Source organism: Fukomys damarensis, unplaced genomic scaffold, assembly GCF_012274545.1.
Source record: "Fukomys damarensis isolate Sample0158 unplaced genomic scaffold, DMR_v1.0_HiC HiC_scaffold_11, whole genome shotgun sequence".
NCBI classification, from domain to species: domain Eukaryota; kingdom Metazoa; phylum Chordata; class Mammalia; order Rodentia; family Bathyergidae; genus Fukomys; species Fukomys damarensis.
Genome location: NW_022900923.1, coordinates 16,748,581 through 16,766,697, shown reverse-complemented (window position 1 = coordinate 16,766,697; position 18,117 = coordinate 16,748,581). Strand labels below are relative to the sequence as shown.

The following is an 18,117-nucleotide window of genomic DNA, read 5'->3' as shown; positions in this document are numbered from 1 at the left end:
AGCTTGCAAACTGACCACTTGTGGTAGTCATTAATGTATCACCTTTAACTCATGTGAATTAAATTAATTTCAAGAAGCAGCCCATAGTATGTTTGCAGTGAATATGCTTTCCAATATATCATCTTTACCATTTAGGATGGGGGGTTAGACTTAGAATGAGAGGATTAGACAAGTGAAAGATTTAGAGCAGGTTTGAAGTGAATCCAGAGGTTGTAGAATTACCTTAGTATCTTTACAAAGCTATTAGCTTCAGGGGGGATAGAGAGAGTGCAGGAATAAGGACAAGAATATATCCGCTTAACAACAACAGGTGCTTGCCTTCCCTTGAAGGTACAGAGCCATGAGTGAGGTAAAATGAGTGGAGAAAAGAACATAAAGAGAAACCCCTCCTAAAAACAAAAAATAATAAAAGAAGAAGTCTGAGTTAGGGCAGGAGCCAGAATAAAAAGGGAGATGAGGGACAATATGGTGGAGCAAGAGACTGAGTTGGAGAGAGAGGACAGAAAAAAGAAAGAAATTTTAGGGTGGAATGAGGAAAAGAAAAGAGAGAGAGAGAGAGAGAGAGAGAATTTGAAGGGCCTCTTTTAGACTGTCTCTGTTCTCATATTATACCTCATGTACAGCCATATGCAGAACCGAATCCCCTGATCTCAGCTAGCCAATGGCAGTTCCTCACGACTGAGACCAAACACAGTCTACAAGGCCTAACTTGAGTTTTCCTACCCTCAGGGTTGAACTCCACTTAGTTCTATTACAGGTTTCCCCTGTCCTTTCTTTAAAGATGTTCAAAGTTGGGAGCTCAGAAAACTACCCTTCATGAGAACCTATGCCTCTGCAGAGTTGGTCTAAGGACTGGCCCAGTGAGGAGGTTTGAGAACGGGGTGGGGGGGCTACCTTCCTTACTGGGTCTGTTGTCGTGTAGTCCGGGAGGTCGCGCAACCACCGGGTGATCTCTGGCAGGCAGGCAGCTGAAGAGACCCCCTCCGGGGTCTTTGGGTCCTTGCTGGGTCTGTGTCGCACAGTCCAGGAGGTCACACACCCACCGGGTGATCTCAGGCAGGCAGGCAGCTGAAGAGCAAAAGACTCCTTTTATAATGTTCACCTAATGAATGCCTCAGGACCTGTACCACAGAAATAATTATCTGGTATCTGATAACAAAAAAGATGAGAAAAACTCAGTATTTTTAATGAGTTATATGGCAACAGGAGGAGAAGACTGAATAAAAATTGATGAAGAATATTTTATAGAACATGGTTGATGGAAGAAAGATCAGCGATCTTTTGTTGTCTGAGCTCCTCCTATTATGCATGTGTCCTGAGGCCAGGTCACTTGTCCAGGTAATCAGCAGAAGACTTGGGCTGGAACCCAGATAAGTGAGTCTGGGCTTGGGCTCTAAGGTACACTTCATTTACTTCCAAATATAGATCAGTTCAAACCAGTTTCAGAGTTTAGAGGCTCCACAGATGGAAAATATTAATCATTCTGGTTTCAGATTCTTGGCTGTTTTCTGGAGATTAAGGTGCTTTCTAATTCTTTAGTCATAAACATCTCAACTTTTGTCATAATAGCACTTTAATAAAACAGCTGAAGGTATTTGTTTTGCCTGCTAAATTGGGTGACCGCTTCACAATTTCCTTTGTTTCTAAGCCTGAAATTAAACTGCAGAAAATAATTTTAAAAGAAGACAGATAAAAATAAGGGGAAAAGCACAAAATAAAAATAATAGAACAAAATGCTGGAAACCCTTTAAGATCCTTGTGAAACTTAGAATCAAATCAGATACTGAGTCTGAAAGTATCAACACCAATCAGTAAATGTGAAAAGAAGCAGCAAAGCTATGAATGTGACTTGAAACTCTGACAGAAAGTAAGTGTAGTAATTTTAAAACATTTGATTTGAAATCTTGCTTTCAATTTTTAGATATGGGTAATCTAAGAAATTTGATTTGTTCTATTAACAAAAGTTTTATAAGATTTTAGATAATTGGACATATTTTTATACTAATTTAGCTTTATTGAAAAATTAAAAGTAAAACATATATTAAAATTTAGTTCCCATCTAGCTTATTCTAGGTGGAATCATAACACATATCTTTTTCAAAAACCTAGTTCCTGAGAGCAAGATAAATTTTTGTCTAATGGGCTTTTAATAACTTCTTTGGTTCAGACATTCCCAGAGAACAAGTGTAGCTTTTAATTTCTCCCCTCCCTTTTCTTTTCCCTGCAATGTCCTTTCCACATCCTATTACTCTTCCCTCTGTCTTACATCTCTCTTCCTTTTGCTTTGTCCCTCCTTCCTCCTTTTCCTTTTTTTTTTGCAATCCTTTCAACTTCCATCCTATGCCACCTTTCCTTCTCATTTCTGTATTTTTCTCCTTGTCTCCCCTTGTCTCTCTTGGTTTCTTTTATTGTACCAAGAGACTGGAAAAAATCATGTAAATAATTAAGAGTCTTAGTATCTTAGAAAACCATACAGGTTATGATTTTAATTTAAACTATTCTGTAAGTTTTATTAGAAATGGAAGTGAAATCATTACAGTTTTTGTTTTTTTAATTGAGTTTATTGGTACATTTTAGGTATACAGTACCGTTACATTCATTATTGGGATCTTGTACCTCTACATGACAGGTGGTCTTGGTTCTCATTTTTTCCCCGTGTCCCTGCCCTCCCTTCAGGCCCTCCTAATCTCCCCATTTACAAACACTTTATTTTCTTTTTTTCATTTTCTCACATTTTCCCCTTATTACCCTTTCCCCTACCCTTCCCACTTTCCCTACACCTTTAGCCCTTTTCTTCCCATTTCACAATGTCAGTTATGTCATTAGGATCTTATGTGCTATTACAGTTTATTCACACCAGAGAAACTATTTGGTATTTACACACCTGTGACTTATTTATTTCACTTAGGAGTATATCCACAATATATATCCATTTTCCTATGAATGAGTCTAATTTCTCATTCTTTATGGCTGAGTAGTATTCCATTTTATAGAAAAACCACATCCTCTTTATCCAATCTCCAACTGATGGGCAAATGGGCTGTTTCCAAGTTTTAGCTGTTACAAACTGTGCTGCTATAAACCTGGGTGTGCATATATCACTCTGGTATGATTCTTTTAATTCTTTTGGAAAGATACCCAGAAGAGGGATGGATTTCTTGATAGCAGCCATTCTTTGTGGGGTGATGTGGAATCTCAGTACTGTTTTCTCGAATGACCAGTGATGTGGAACAAACAGCCCCCTCAAATATAAAATCCCGATTCAAAAATGAGCATCTGAAATGAACAGACATTTCTCAGACAAAGAAGTAAAAGCAGCAAGTAAAGACATTATATTTTTTCTATATATATGCTCCTTGGCTTAGGATGGGGCTATATCATAATAAATCACCATAAATGGAAAATACCACAAGTGAAAAATACCCTACGGAACATCATAGCTTTGCACACAGTTCAGTGTACAGTGTTGGGTCTTGACCATCATGGTCTCATGGCTGACTAGGAGCTTCTGCTTGGGGGCCCGGCCTGGCATTGCCACAGTGTGTCACATGACTTACCACTAGCCCTGGTGAGAATTCAGAACTTGAAGTACAGTTTCTACTGAATATATTTGGCTTTCCCAACATCATAAAACTGAAAAACTTAAAGTTCTACTAGCATAATTTGGGAATTATTTATATATAGCATTAATGGTCCTCATTCTTTGTAGCCACATCCCGTGCCTTGTGACTATGAAGTTCTCCTCCCTGAAAAGGTGCATAATGCTCCCCACTTTTTGACTGTGACCCCACAGAATGAGGTAATGCTAGGCATATTCCGAGATCAGGGCCTAGGCGCTGCTCGGGTCTGTGTGTGTCCCCCCCACATTCACATGTTGAAACTTAATTGTCACTGTAATCGTATTAAGAGATAGGGCCTTCAGGAAGTGATTAAGTCATATGGACTGTATAACTTTCCACCCCTTCCATCTCTTCTGCCATGTGAGTGAGGAAGGAATGCTCATCCTCTCTGAGGGTGCTCCAGGAGCCTTCTGAGACTGGGCTTCAGTTAGCCTCTGAATTTTAGACTAACAGCCTTGGGAACTGTGAGAAATAAACTTCTGCTATTTATGTATTACCCACTATAGCAACAGAAACAGACTATGACAGACAGAGGCCTTGCATATTCCTGCTTCGTCATTTTGGCAACTCTCATTGCCATGAAAGGAAAATGCTGAGATTCTTCTGCAAGTCTCAGAAAGAGAATGAGGGGCAGACATGTCAAGCTGACCCCCAGGTAGCACACAACTTTATAAGCTCCATAAATGCCTATGATCGTGTGTGATTGAGATTTGGTGGTTATTTGTCAAACATCATATTTTTCTGTCTCATTTACTATTAAACTCTATAACAAACTTCAGCTTAAAGTGTCCTTTTTCTGTTTTCATATTATAATTGTTTTTTCTTCAGGATTACTCAAAGTGGGTTAGTCATCTGTATGCTTTCCCACAGTGAATCCTCTGTAGATGCAACTTGTCTGACCAGTTGTTCAGACAAGATAGGGGCTATCTGTAGGGAGAACACATACAGAACCTCTTCCCCAAATTATAACAGGATCGGGTCCTTTCCATTGACCTGTAAGAACATTTTTCCAATGAACCTTATTTTCTTAAGATAAGTTTTGATTGTAAGATGTGCTCTTTCTATTATACCTTGTCAATGAAGATTATAAGGTATACCCGTAACATGTTGAATGTTTAATGATTGCAAGAATTGTGAAAATCCTTTACTAACATATTCAGGCCCATTATCAGTTTTGATCTGTTTTGGAATTCCTAACATTTTGAAGGCATATAGACAATGGCTTATGATATCCTTAGTAGCTTCACCCGCTCATGGGGAGGCAACAAGAAACCCAGAAAATGTATTGATAATGACATGAACATATTGCAATTTTCCAAACTCTGGGAAATGGCTTACATCCATTGCCATATCTGATTTGGGGTGATGCCTCTTGGATTAACTCCAAGATGAGGAACAGGGAGCAATGGAGCACAAGAATGACAATTTTTAACAATCTCCCTAGCCTGTTCTCTAGTTATAGAAAACATTTTTGAAAGAGTGTTGGCATTAACATGATGCAGCTGATGAAAAATTTTTGCTTGGTGGACGGAGTCATTGAATAAATTGACAGAATAGTAATCTATTATACCCTTAGTGGCAAAATCGGCCAATGGATTACCTGAAGATAGAGGACCAGGAAGTCCAGAATGTGCTCGAATATGTCCAATAAAAAATAGTTGTTTTCAATTTTGAATCAATTTTTGTATCTCTAAAAATAGGGAATGGGCTGAGGATTGTTTATCAAATTGTCCAGCTGTTTCCAAATAGGGAATGGAATGTACCAAATATTGGCTATCTATATAGATATTGATTCTATTATCAGAAAATTTTTGAAAAACTGCTAGCATAGCACAGAGTTCCACCAACTGTGCAGAAGCATAATTAGTTTGAAATGTGATGTACTGATCATTATGGAAAAAGGCAGCCATGCCATTAGAAGACCCATCAGTGAAAATCAAAAGAGCATCCTTTAAAGGTTGCGAACTGGTAACCTTTGGGAATATAAATGCCTGATTTTTAGCAAATTGAATAAGCTTATCACCAGGGTAATGATTATCAATCTCTCCTGAATACTGAATAAAAGCTAAAAGCCAAAAATCTGTGGTCTGTAAGAGCCAATTGCATTGTTCTTTATCATAAGGAATTATTATTTTATGAGGTTCAAATCCAAAAGTATGTTTTGAAAACTTTCTAGCCTGCATACAAAGTTTAGCAACTGCCTCATAGTAAGGCAACATACTCTTGCCTGGGTTAGCAGATAAATGGAGCCAATAAATGGGTGCATTTTGCCATAACGTGCCCGTTGGTGTTCCTTGGGAAGGACAAACCACAAAGAACAAAGGCTTAGAATAATCAATGTAGGAAATTTGTTGTTTTTCTATTGCCAATTGAACTGTCTGTAGGGCTTTCTTAGCTTCTATAGTGAGCTCTCGAGGGGAATTTGGAGAAGGATCTCCTATTAAAATATCAAACAATGGTTTTAATTCATGAGTAGATAATTTTAAATAAGGACGTAGCCAATTAATATCTCCTAATAATTTTTGAAAATCATTAAGGGTTTTTAAATGATTGGTCTTTAGAATTATCTTATTATGGGCTATATAACTATTATTTAATTGAAATCCTAAATAAGAATAGGGAAAATTCAATTGCACCTTATTGGGAGCTATGTGAAGGTTAACGGCTTTAAGACTCAGCACAAGATCAGCATAACAAGAATATAATTCATCCTCATTTAAACAAGCTAACAATAGATCATCCATATAATGTAGGATTTGAACTGCGGGCCAATTTTTTCGAACCTCAGAAAGGGCTTTAGCTATGAAATATTGACATAAGGTAGGGCTATTGGCCATGCCCTGAGGTAATACTTTCCATTGATATCTTTTCATGGGCTGAGCCTGATTGATTTCTGGGAGACTAAAAGCAAAATACTGTGTATCCTCATGATGTAAGGGAATAGAGAAAAAACAATCCTTTAAATCCACTACTATAATTTTGGATTCTTTGGCAATGGCTACCGGGGAGGGAAGGCCAGGCTGAAGAGCACCCATTACTATCATTCTTTTATTAACTTGTCTTAGATCTTGTAAAAGTCTCCATTTTCCAGATTTCTTTTTAATTACAAATATTGGGGAATTCCAAGGAGAGAATGAGGCTTCTAAATGGCCAAGCTCAAGTTGCTCCTGTACTAAGCTATGAGCAGCCTGTAATTTTTCTTGGGAGAGAGGCCATTGATCCACCCACACAGGAGGTCCAGGCAACCATTCAATTTTTTCTGCGTGGGGTACAGCTGAATCAATGGCCCCTAAAAAGTATATCCTAAACCTGCTCTTTGGGGATGCGCATGGGGTATCATAGGTGTGGCTATTCCCTGATTGTATTTCCCTAATCCCTTACCTGGAATATACCCCTGATTTAACATTTGTTTTGTGACTAACTCATCAGGGCTACACATGATGGCTCCCATTTGTTGTAAAATATCTCTTCCCCATAGATTCACTGGTAGGTGGGGCACAATAAATGGCTGAATTTTGCCCTGATTTCCACTTTCATCATTCTAATTTAATATCATTGCACTCTTTTGAGGATTTTGAGTCATGCCTATTCCTCTAAGATGGATGGCTGTATCTTGGACAGGCCAATTCTTGGGCCAATGTTGTTGAGCCATCACAGTCACATCAGCTCCAGTATCTAAAATTCCCTTGAATGGCTTTTTATTAATCCAAATTGTTAATTCAGGTTTATCTTGTTGGATAGGCATGACCCAAAATGCATCAGAAGACACAAAGGCTCTATTTTGCCTATTTTGTGGAAATAAAAACTTTCCTTGTTCTATATAAGGACAAAGCAATATCTGTGCTATTCGCTCCTGAGCAGGGATAACAGTAATGCCATCAGGTGATGAAGCTAATATTTTTATTTCACCCGTATAATCTGCATCTATGACTCCTGGATGAATATGAAGCCCTTTTAAAATCCAACTACTCCTTCCTAGGATGATTCCAACAGTGCCTTTCAGAAGGGGTCCAAATACTCCCGTGGGGAGATCTTGTGTTCCCATCTGAGGGGTTAACACTATGTAAGCGGAGGTGTTTATCTAAGCCTTGTACATCCCTTTTTTGTAAGCATACATTTATTAAAGACCAGAAAGAAAATGTAATGGCTGGTACACTGTCAGAATTATGACACCTTAATTTTTCATTTAATTCTCCTCCTACTCTATCCCAAACATCGTCAGTTATTTCCTCTACATCACTGAACCAAAGACAAGTTTCATTCACACAATCAAGAAATTGAAACAATGACTTTTTCTTTGCCTTAATTCCTTTCTCACTGAGTAAAGACTGAATTGCTATGCTGAGTTTCGTCTTAGATCCTATGTGCCCTATTGGTACCTGCTTCTCCGAGGATTTCCCCCCCCCCCGGGCGTTCCAGACAGTGGTGTCCTCCTTGTTTCGGCTCGGCCGAACCCTTTTTGACAGCGGGCTTCACGGATTGCTCAACGATCGCTGCTTCAATTCCAGGTCCCTGTTTGGGCGCCACTTGTCGCGAGCCGGTGATGCAGAGCACTGTCCAGCAGGGCCTCAAACCTGAAAGAGCAGCGGGGTGGAGATGGGGCAGAGAGAAAGGAAGGACGCCAAGACAAGAGTCTGATCAAGGCGACGTTTATTGCAAGCAAGCATCAGCCTTTTAAAGGCACATCAACAGGAAACACCTGACTCCTATAGCTAACGTCAGATCTTTAACAGGAAGTACCTGACTCCTACAGATCTTTGGCTCTCCGAGTTTCTCTCGTGCAGGGTCAGAAACAAGTTTAGCAAGTGCAGTCCTTAAAGAGGAACAAATATTATCCTTCAAAAAGCCAATGGGCCATGGCTGGCTTCCCACAATTCTGAGTTTCTATCTTTTCAATATATAACTGTTGGCCATTTGTATATCTTCTTTGAAAGGAACTTCTGTTCAGGTCTTTTACTTATTTTAAAATCAGATTAGATTTTTTTTTTTGCTATGAGTTTTTTGAGGTTCTAAATTTTAGACCCAGACTCCTTCCTTATCAGATGTATAGCTTGCAAAAATGTTCTCCCATTCTGTCAGTTGCCTCTTCTTCCCGTTGCTTGTTTTCTTTGCTGTGAAGAAGTTGTTCATGGAAATTTGGAGGTAATTTCTGATATTCTATTTTCAATGAAGTTTTCATTGCACCATAATCTGTGAGAATTGTGAGTTGGTGATATTTATGAGTCAGAAAAGACTTATAGAAGGAGATGGGGGTGTGCATGAGAAAGAGTGACTTCTGTTTCTCCTGGTGAATTCCTCTTTCGATGTGAGAGTGGGCAGATAAGGGCCTTATAAACATTCAACACAACCAGTAGTATTTATCCAACTTCTTACCACAGGACCTTCACTTCTTGATTGCTGTGGATTACAAAGAGTAATAGACCCAGTTCCAAAAGTTTCTTAGAGTTTATACGCAAAAAACAAAACAAAACAAAAAAAATCACCAGAGTAGGCAGAAAATAGAACTGTACTAATAAAACACTGTGGCAGAAATAGCACCAAACCACGAAAAGGCCCGACTTATAGAAAGACAAAAACAAACCAACAAACCAACCAACCAATCAACCAACCAACAAAAAGCCAAGGGAAAGATAATGATAAGACAGGATAATAGTGTGGTCAATTAATTGTGAAGGCAAGGAACCTGATAAATGGAGGGCCTGGGTGGCAGGAAAAGCAGGCCTGGTGGGAGCCTCTGCCCATTCTCCAGGCTCCTACAACCTGGTGAAAGGGCACTCTAGCTTTGTAGCCAGAAAAACTCAAATTTGAATTTTGGCCCCACTGTTTATTAGTGTGTGGAAATCACTTAACCTCTCTGAACCTCAGTTTCTTCATTGCCTTACATATTATGATGACTTAATGAGCTATCATACACAAGCTTGGTAGAGTGCTTTGCACAATATTTATTTCCTTCCCCACCAATTACTCACCTTTTGTTTTTTTTTCCCCCTTTGTTCCCCAGCCTATATTTGGTCCTCTTGTTTTGTGCCTGTGTGTAGAATACAGCAGTGGTCACTGGACAGGGTGTCTGAACAGGCCTAGTGTACACCTGCTGATCCCACATCATCACGGAGTCTTGTTTTTCACTCAACAACTCCCAGTCTGGACAGCATGACTCTGGTGTTGCCTCCTAGGATGCTCTGCCTTCATATCTAGCAGTTTTATTTGAGCCAAGGCTATTCTGAAGGGGAAATCACCTGGGGGCTTCGGGCTGGGGCAAGTCCTTGCAGAGCTGCTGCTGGGTGGACAGGCATCTCCCCAGGGAACCCCCTCCCTCCTGTCTTCACTCTCATCTGGGGCCTGCTCCCTGCTTTGGCCACCACCTATTTCTCCCCCGGGGTTTCTCTTCTCCGCTTGGAACTCTTGTTGAGACAAGACAGAGAAGCACAGAGTGCCTTCCTCCTCTTTCCTATGTATTTCCAGTCAATACACTGTTTTTCTGCTTGTCTAGATTGTTGGATATGTCTAGGAAAAAGAAGAAAGAGGAACAGAATAATGTACAAGGGAAGTCACAACTCATGACATATCAGAAGTTATCTTAACCTTCACATGAATTTGAATAGAATGAGTGTTGGTCTTTCTTAGATCTTTTCACTATTTACCTTTCCCAGTAAATTTCTGAAATCTGCATTAGCCTAATCTTTTTCAGGCTCTCATTCTTTCTTAGGTTGTATGCAGTGACTTCTAAACCCCTATTTTCTTTAGCCCATTAAAAATTTTTGAGTGCTTAATATTCAAAAAACACTCTTTTCTATTCTAAAGTGATAGCAGCAGAAATGGATTGAAATGTAACAAAGTTCTAAGAGGTTTTTTTATTTTTATTTATTTATTTTTTGGCACTAGGGATCAAACTCAGGGCCTTGTGCTTGTGACAGGTGTTGGCACCGCTGAGCTAAAGCCTGGCCCTGCTAAGAATTGTTGAAAGGTTTATTTCAACCAAGAAAATAACCCTAGTGCAGTCAGAATGAAACTCTAGATTATATTATAACAAGTATACATGCTCATTAAAAGCTGTGTGCCACGTACTTTATATGCATTGTCTCATATTCATCTAATAGCTACTCTTTGAGGATAAATACTAGATACAGCCATTGTTCATTCTCTCCTGTCTCCCCTCACCCTTCCCCTCTCCCTCACCCTCTGTTTCTCCTCTCTCTCTGCTTGAACTACAGAAATTTATTGTCTCATAGTCCTAGGGAAGGGAAGTCTGAGAGTAAGGTGCCAGCAGAGTCAGTTCCTGGGGTGGCCTTTTTTTCCAGACAGGGAGATGCCTTCTCACTGTCTTCACATAGTTTCTCTTTGTGTGCCCGAGGATGGCGGGGGTATTATACTCTTTTCCACATTCATTAAGGAGGAAACCAAGCTTTTAACAAGTTAAGTAATTCTTCAAATACGATCAAAAACCTTGGCAAGCCTAGATTCAAACTTCAGGCAACCTGACCTCAGCTCTATTGGTCTTAACCCAGTTACCTCCCATTGTCTTCCAAGACTCCACCCAGAGGGGAAACCAGGAAGCACCAGGAGAAAGCCTGCTGGGGAGGGGGCTGAATTTGGGGTGGGTGGGGCCTATATTTTCTGAAGGGAGGCATGACACTTTCATTCACCATTTCTACATGTCTCACCATGGTCTTACTTGTACCCTGCTTCCTCTGATGGCTTTTCATACTAGTTTGAGTGATTTTAGTCTCGTTTTACCTTTAAAAGTCAATTTAAAAGACACAATTTTGATAACGGTTCAGAAAGTTCACCTTCCCTCCCACCTCAGTTGGCACCGAGTTTTCACTGTGCCCATTCTTGCTAAAGAATCAACCCCAACAGTGAAGTGATGGTATCACCCAAAGCACCCCCATGTTGGGTGTATTTTGGCAGCAGAGGCTTCTACACCAATGTGGGCTCAGGGAAGGAATTTTCCAGTCAGCGAAGCTAAATAGCTCTCAGTCTTGCTAATTTTGAACCATTTCTTCCTCTGAGGTCAGGAGAGGGGAAATGCTCTTGAGTACTTTGCACCTTTGGCTTTCCACTATCAAGATTTCTACTGCCTGATTGTATCATGTGTGGTTATTTTTCATTGATGCAACCAACTTTCCCTGATTAAAGTTGGGACTTTTCCGCTGTTGTCATTTTGAACCCTTTTGATGGGTTTTCACATCTTGTCTTTTGTCTCCTATATTTCTTTCACTTAGGCTTTATTTCAGATTTCAATAAATATTCCTTATCCACTCACCATGAAAGAGAACCTCTCATAGACATTCAGGGTCTCATTCTGGTTTGCAGGCATAACAATGAGAAATAAGACCACGGCCACAGGCTAAGGACAGCTGGAGTGAAAAATAACCTTCTAGATGAGTCCTTCTTGCTAGGATGAATCCAGGATCATATGCTATTGTATTCCTATCTTTAGAGATGACCAACTATAGTAATCACTAACATTTACTGATCATTTATTACATATTATGTCATGTATGTTGCCTACCTCGTGCCATTTAATGATACACAAACCTTGAACATGCAAATTTCCAGTTTCAAGAGAAGAGAAATCAGATCTTGAAGAAAGCCAATGTCTTGCCAAAGGGTCACATGTCACACAACTAGTAAATCATCCAGGGGTTAGAATTCAGAAATCTTGAACTTAGTGCTACTGTGTAAGCAAGGAAAATATGCATAGAATGAGTTAGCCGAGCGACCTTGGCCAAGTTATATAACCTTTTTTGAGCTTTAGCTTCCTCATCTATAAAATGGAGAAAGGAAAATGACTCAGAATTACATGGTGCTTAAATGAGGAGCTGTGCAAAACAGAGCTCTTGATTTACAAACTGCCTGTCTCCATCTGTCCTTAATTTTCCCTTAATCTTGGTTAATTGACACTACCTCACAGTTACTAAACCCACTGACACAGAAGTTATTTGTGATTCCTTTATTTACCATACCTAGTCCACTAAGTCCTGTTGCTTAACCTCCAAAGAACATACTGAACCTCAGTATCTGTCGCCATCCCTATTACCACACCATGGAGGCCAAGGCACTTTACGTCTTGCCTGGGCTATGTGACATGTTCCTAACTTGTCTCCCTGCTTTAACAATTGTCCCGCTGTGGTCTGTTTGTTGCACACAGCATAGAGTCAGCCAGCTTTTCCCAATAAAAATCTGATATCACCTCTCTTTTTGAAACTGCTTCCTATTGGAGACCTTCCAGTGGCTTTCCATACAATCCATGAGATAAAAGCTCCACTCAATCTCACCCTTGACTCCGTGAATGCCATGCCTTTTAACTCACGTACCCTTCACCCCGGTTTTACTATGCTGTAGTCTCTTTCTCTCCTTCAAGCCAAGGCTCTCAGTGTTCTTAGACTTGCTGGTACTGCTACCTGGCATGCACCTTCTCTAGCCCTTTCCATGGCTAGCCCATATGAAAGCTGAGCTCATCTCTACCTCTTTAGTGAGGGCTTTGACCACCCATCGCCATGGTGATGTTCTCCCTGTCACTGCCTGTATCTTTACCCTGTGGGTTTTCAGTGTGTGCACATGTGTGTGTAATATTTGATCACCATCTACATATTTTAGCTTAAGCTACTATAACAGCTAGTAGAGACAGTGTATCTTAAACAACAAACATTTATTTCTCATAGATTGGAGACTAGGAAGAACTAAATCAAAGCCTCAACAGATTTTTGCAGATAACATGTTGGTGTATCCTCACATGGCTGAGATCATCCTCCTTACAAGGGCATTAATCTCACCTGAGGGAGATCTGATTACCTACCAAAGGCTCCACTTCAAAAGGGCATGGTGTTATAAATTAGGGCTTCAACATATGAACTGAAGAAGAGGGACACAAATATTTTCTCCATATATTAAAATTTAATTTGTCTGCACACAAGTTTAATGTCTGTTTCTTCCAACAGTAATATAAACTCTAAGAGGGCAGAGATTGTATCCGTTAGTAGGAACTAAATAGTTTCTAAGAATAAATACATAAATGAATAAAATAAACAAAATTCAAAGATTGTATAATATCTATCTTGTTTAAAAATGGGTTAAGTCCTTTATCTTACCTGTTCTTCAAGGTTTGCTAAGAGAAATTGAGTCTTAGTGTCCATTCCAGTCAAGGGATTTTATCTGGGTGTAGCAACAGCGATTATACTTAGTTTTTAAAATTGCTTTTTCATGTTTTCCCCTCAGAGAACAAGATTTAAAAATCACTGGTGAAGAATCACTTTGAACCCAACCCTTCTGTTTGGGGAAGTTTGAACAGATGGTCTTTAAAAGTAAATAATCACTCATTTCCTTGGGGAAACCCACATGTGAAATGGTAAAAAAGCAGATACTTCTCATGAGGCTTGTGTACACTCTACATGAGCAAAACCTCTCCAGTGACCACCTTTTCACAGTGGTGAGAAAGCATTTGGCTATGTGACCCTTGGCAGTTGGCCCAACTTTTCCTCCCAGGGAAAGGGTACAGCCCAGGTTCTTTGCTTTTGTCAAGAGTGGGAAGGCGGCAGGTGACTAAAAAGTGACGATTGAACAATTACTGCCCACTTTTTCAGTTTAGTTTGTTTTCTTTTGAATTTGCTACAGTTTCTTAGAACATACGTAAATTTTTAGTATAATTTGTTTCCTACATACAAGCAGTAAAAAAGACAAACTTTTCACATTTTTTAGAAGTATTAGGTAAAAGACTGAAACATTATTGGAAATGGAAAAATGTTATTTTTCTTTCTAATCTTGAGGTAACCAAATTTCACATGTTGCACACCACGGAGGAGCTTTGACTTAATATAAGACTTGGAGGTAAGGGCAGCTAGGAAACGTCAAAGGATTTTTTGTTTGTTTGTTTATTTGTTTGTATTTTAGGGGAATTTTTTCCCTCATGTCTAGGGCAGAGATTGAAGATTGGGTCTTAGTAACTGCGAAGAGAATGTATGAGAAAAGAGAAGTTGAGTATAAGGAGACTTGGGATTTTTTTTTTTCACTGGTGGGCACTAAGTTGACCTTTCCACTGCCACCTGGGTATTGTTAAGAAGTGGGCAGTGACTTTTGAAATAGGATAAGAGCTCCTGAGGGCTGAGTGTAGTTATTTCTAGTAGCTTTGGAGTGAACAAAACCCACAGCAAATAGAAACAGGGAAATTATGTCATTCTGGAGTATTAGGGAGACTAAACCATTAAAGGGTCCTGAGGACTCAGGAAAAACAAAAGAGCCAACACAGGAAGTTGCTAAAAATAGCAACTGCAGAGAGCATGAAGGATTGCAGGAGAAAGCAGGGAGGAAAGACCAGGAGCAGTTTCTTACCTGAGCCAGTTTGCATGCGGCCGTAGGTGTGTGCCTCTGTGTGTGTGTGTGAGACTTTTGCAGAGAAGACATGCCCCACAACCCAAAGACTTCTAAGCATAGCTTAGGAAAGAGGAAATTCATAAACAAATGATATGCATTGATACTGAGTGAGAAGCTAGGGAATATTAACTTCAAGAAGTGGGAGAGAGGAGGAGAGGGTAGAAAGAGAAAGAGGAGAGAAAGCGGGGAGTCATTGCTATATTCTTCTCCACTCCACCTCGGTCTCCATAAAATCCACTTCATATGGCAGGGAAATAACCTGTTTTCTTTCTGGCCACATTCTTTCACTCTCAGCCCTCATCTGGTTAGCTTATCTATGTGCATTATTTTGGGAGAAAGGAAATGTCAGCACAAAGCAAAGAAAATGATCCTTTTGACTTTTGGGTCTGAAAAGCTCAGGGCCAGTGGGGAGCAGAAAATGTTTGATGATTAAGTGAAAGCCTTTCTTAGCACCCAGATGGAGTGAAGATCTTCTGGACTGGAGAAAAGGGCACGTTAAAGGATGAGTTCAGTGCAGCTATAAAGGCCCATTCCTGAGTAAGACTAACCCTGTCTCTGATGAAACCCGGGATGGGAGATGGGATTTAGCCCAACCCCAGGCATGTTTTAACACATAAGAGGTTATTCTAGAAACTGGTTTCCAGGGGTTACAAAGAATCTGCCTTTAGTCTTCTCAGTCTTCATCAGCCCCCTTAATGCTTTAGCTCAATGGTTTTCAAATTCCATTAGACATATATCTCCTGAGACTCTACATTTCTAACAAGTTCCTGGGTAAATTGAGACTGCCAGTTTAGAGACTCTGCTTATGCATTTACTGTGCACATCCTATGCACAAGACACAGTCCTAACAGAGGAACTGTTGACTCTGGAGGATCATAAAACACCACAGGAGGTAAATCCTACTGTTCTACTTTCAAATGAGGAAGCTAATGTTGATCAAGTTTCAGTGTGTTGCATCCAGCGATTTTAATAAAGGTATCAGTGGCTGCTGATTGGACCCAAATAAAATTTTAAGAGGTGATTAATGCAGGGAATTAATATTGAGAAGCTTTCATAGGTTAAAACAACAACAACAACAACAACACAATAACATTTGCTTAGGGCCTACTCTGTCTAGACATGTTGCTTGGTATATTATGTAGATTATTTTACTCTAACTTTAAAATAGGAAGGACACTTAAGAAAGGAGGATGGGTGGGGGAAGGGTAATAAGGGAAAAGAAAAAAATGTGAGATAATGAAAAGATGGAAATAAAGTGTTTGTAGATGGGGAGGGGAGGAGGGGGTGAAGGGAGGGCAGGGACAAGGGGAAAAAATGAGAACCAAAACTTGTCATGTAGAGGTACAAGATCCCAAAAATGAATGTAACTGTAATATATCCCTAAAATGTACCAATAAACTCAATAAAAGCTGAAAAAAACCCCAACAACCCCCCCAAAAAAACCAAAAAAACAAAACAAAACAAAAAAAAAGAATAGAGTTCCTTCCAAGGACTTTGAAGATGACACTACAAACTCTTGTTGCTATACAGTGGGTAAACTGAAGTTGGAAAGAAGAGAGAGCTCAAGCGTTGTTTGGTACATTTTAAAATAATATCCAGATGTCATAGTTCATGTGGACCGCCATGTCTGTACATGTATCACAGACCATGTGCTTCATGTGCTTTACCAGAAATTTATTTTCTCACAGTTCTAGAAGCTGGAAGTATGAGGCTAGAGTCCAGCATGATTGTATTCTGGTGAGAACTCTGCTACCAGCTTGCAGACAGTCTCTTTCTTGCTGTGTCCTCATTCAGTGCTGGTGGTGAGGAGAGGGAAAACTCTCTCGTGTCTCTTCTCATAAAGGCACTAGATTCAGTCAACTAAGGGCTCTGTGCTCATTACCTAATTACTGGCCAGAGACCCCATCTCCAAATACCATCTCCTTGGAGGTTTAGCCTTCACATATGAATCTAGTGGGTGGCACACAAACAGCCCATAGCACAAGTTATTGAGTACTTTGGTACACCTAACCAGACAAACCCAGATGGTCTTGGTTCAAATCCCAGCACTGCTGTGATTAAGTTACTCTGAGATTCTGGTTCCATGTGTTAAAGATGCGATTTGTAATAACCATGCAATGTTGCTGTGAGGATTGACTGAAAGAAGGCTTTTAGCCTGACACATAGCAAATGTAAGATGCATTTTCATTCACTAAAAATTTTTGGGAAAAAGGTTGGTTGGAGAAGTCGTTTTCTCTTATTGGATTAGTGCTGATATGCATTTGGCATGCTAATATTTACTTGGATGAACTGATTGTTTACTGGGCACCTAGACCAGATAGGGAGCCTACATTTTCATTTTAAAAGTTAATACTATTAGACATATTTAAAGAGCAGGCTCCAGAGTGGAAGAACCTGGATTCAGGTCATATCTCTGCTGTGTACTAATTGTGTGATGTTAGCCAAGTTAATTAATTCATCTTTCTAAGCCTTGGTTTCTCTCAACTGAGAAATGAAGAGTAAAAATAATCCTCTCTTTGTAGAGTGGCTGCTGGGCAACGGAGAGTTGTTTCAGACAGGACTGATAAGCATACGCCAAGAAGTGGAGCATGAATATTGTACTGCTTTGTTCCTTGTCAATTGTGGACAAGGGTTTATCACTGCCCGAGTTTCTCAGCCTCAGGACTAATCCTTTGTGTTGTCCCCACCTACCTGTGTCTGTGTCAGAGTTATCCTCTGTGTATCTTTAGCAGATTCCTATCCTTTATTCACTAGGTACTTGTTAAATGTTCATTTCAGACAACCAAAAATTGTCTCTAGTTATTACCAAATGATCCCTGGCATCAAATCTACTCTCCATTGAGAACCACCAGTATATACTAATTCCAATTAAATATATTTTGGAAAGAAGGGAAGATTAGAGTCTCATTTTCTTGGTGTAGATTTAATTTCACAATTATTATTGTTTAAAGAACATTATTTTTAGGATGCATTAAAGGTTCTGTAAAGGTACTTGATTATGTTAGTCATCCCATCCCATAAGTGTACATAAATATCAAAATTCATCTATGGCACATGTTAAAATAGATGAAGTTTATTGTACATTATTATATTTCATCATAATAAAGTTGATTTTTTAAAAAAGGAA

General features: G+C 39.6%; 1 protein-coding gene across 3 annotated transcripts in view; it reads left to right on the top strand.

The window, feature by feature from the left end:
• The window catches only part of Tnfsf4 (TNF superfamily member 4), a 114,105-nt gene that overhangs the window by 72,912 nt on the left and 23,076 nt on the right, over positions 1 to 18,117 (top strand). Inside the window, exon 2 of one of the 3 annotated variants that reach the window (XR_782458.2) lies at positions 17,513 to 17,926. The exons of the other annotated variants lie outside the window; for them this stretch is intronic. The gene's annotated coding sequence lies outside the window, so the exon portion shown is untranslated. Of the gene's footprint in view, positions 1 to 17,512; positions 17,927 to 18,117 lie in introns of those variants that run through there. 3 annotated transcript variants of the gene reach the window in all.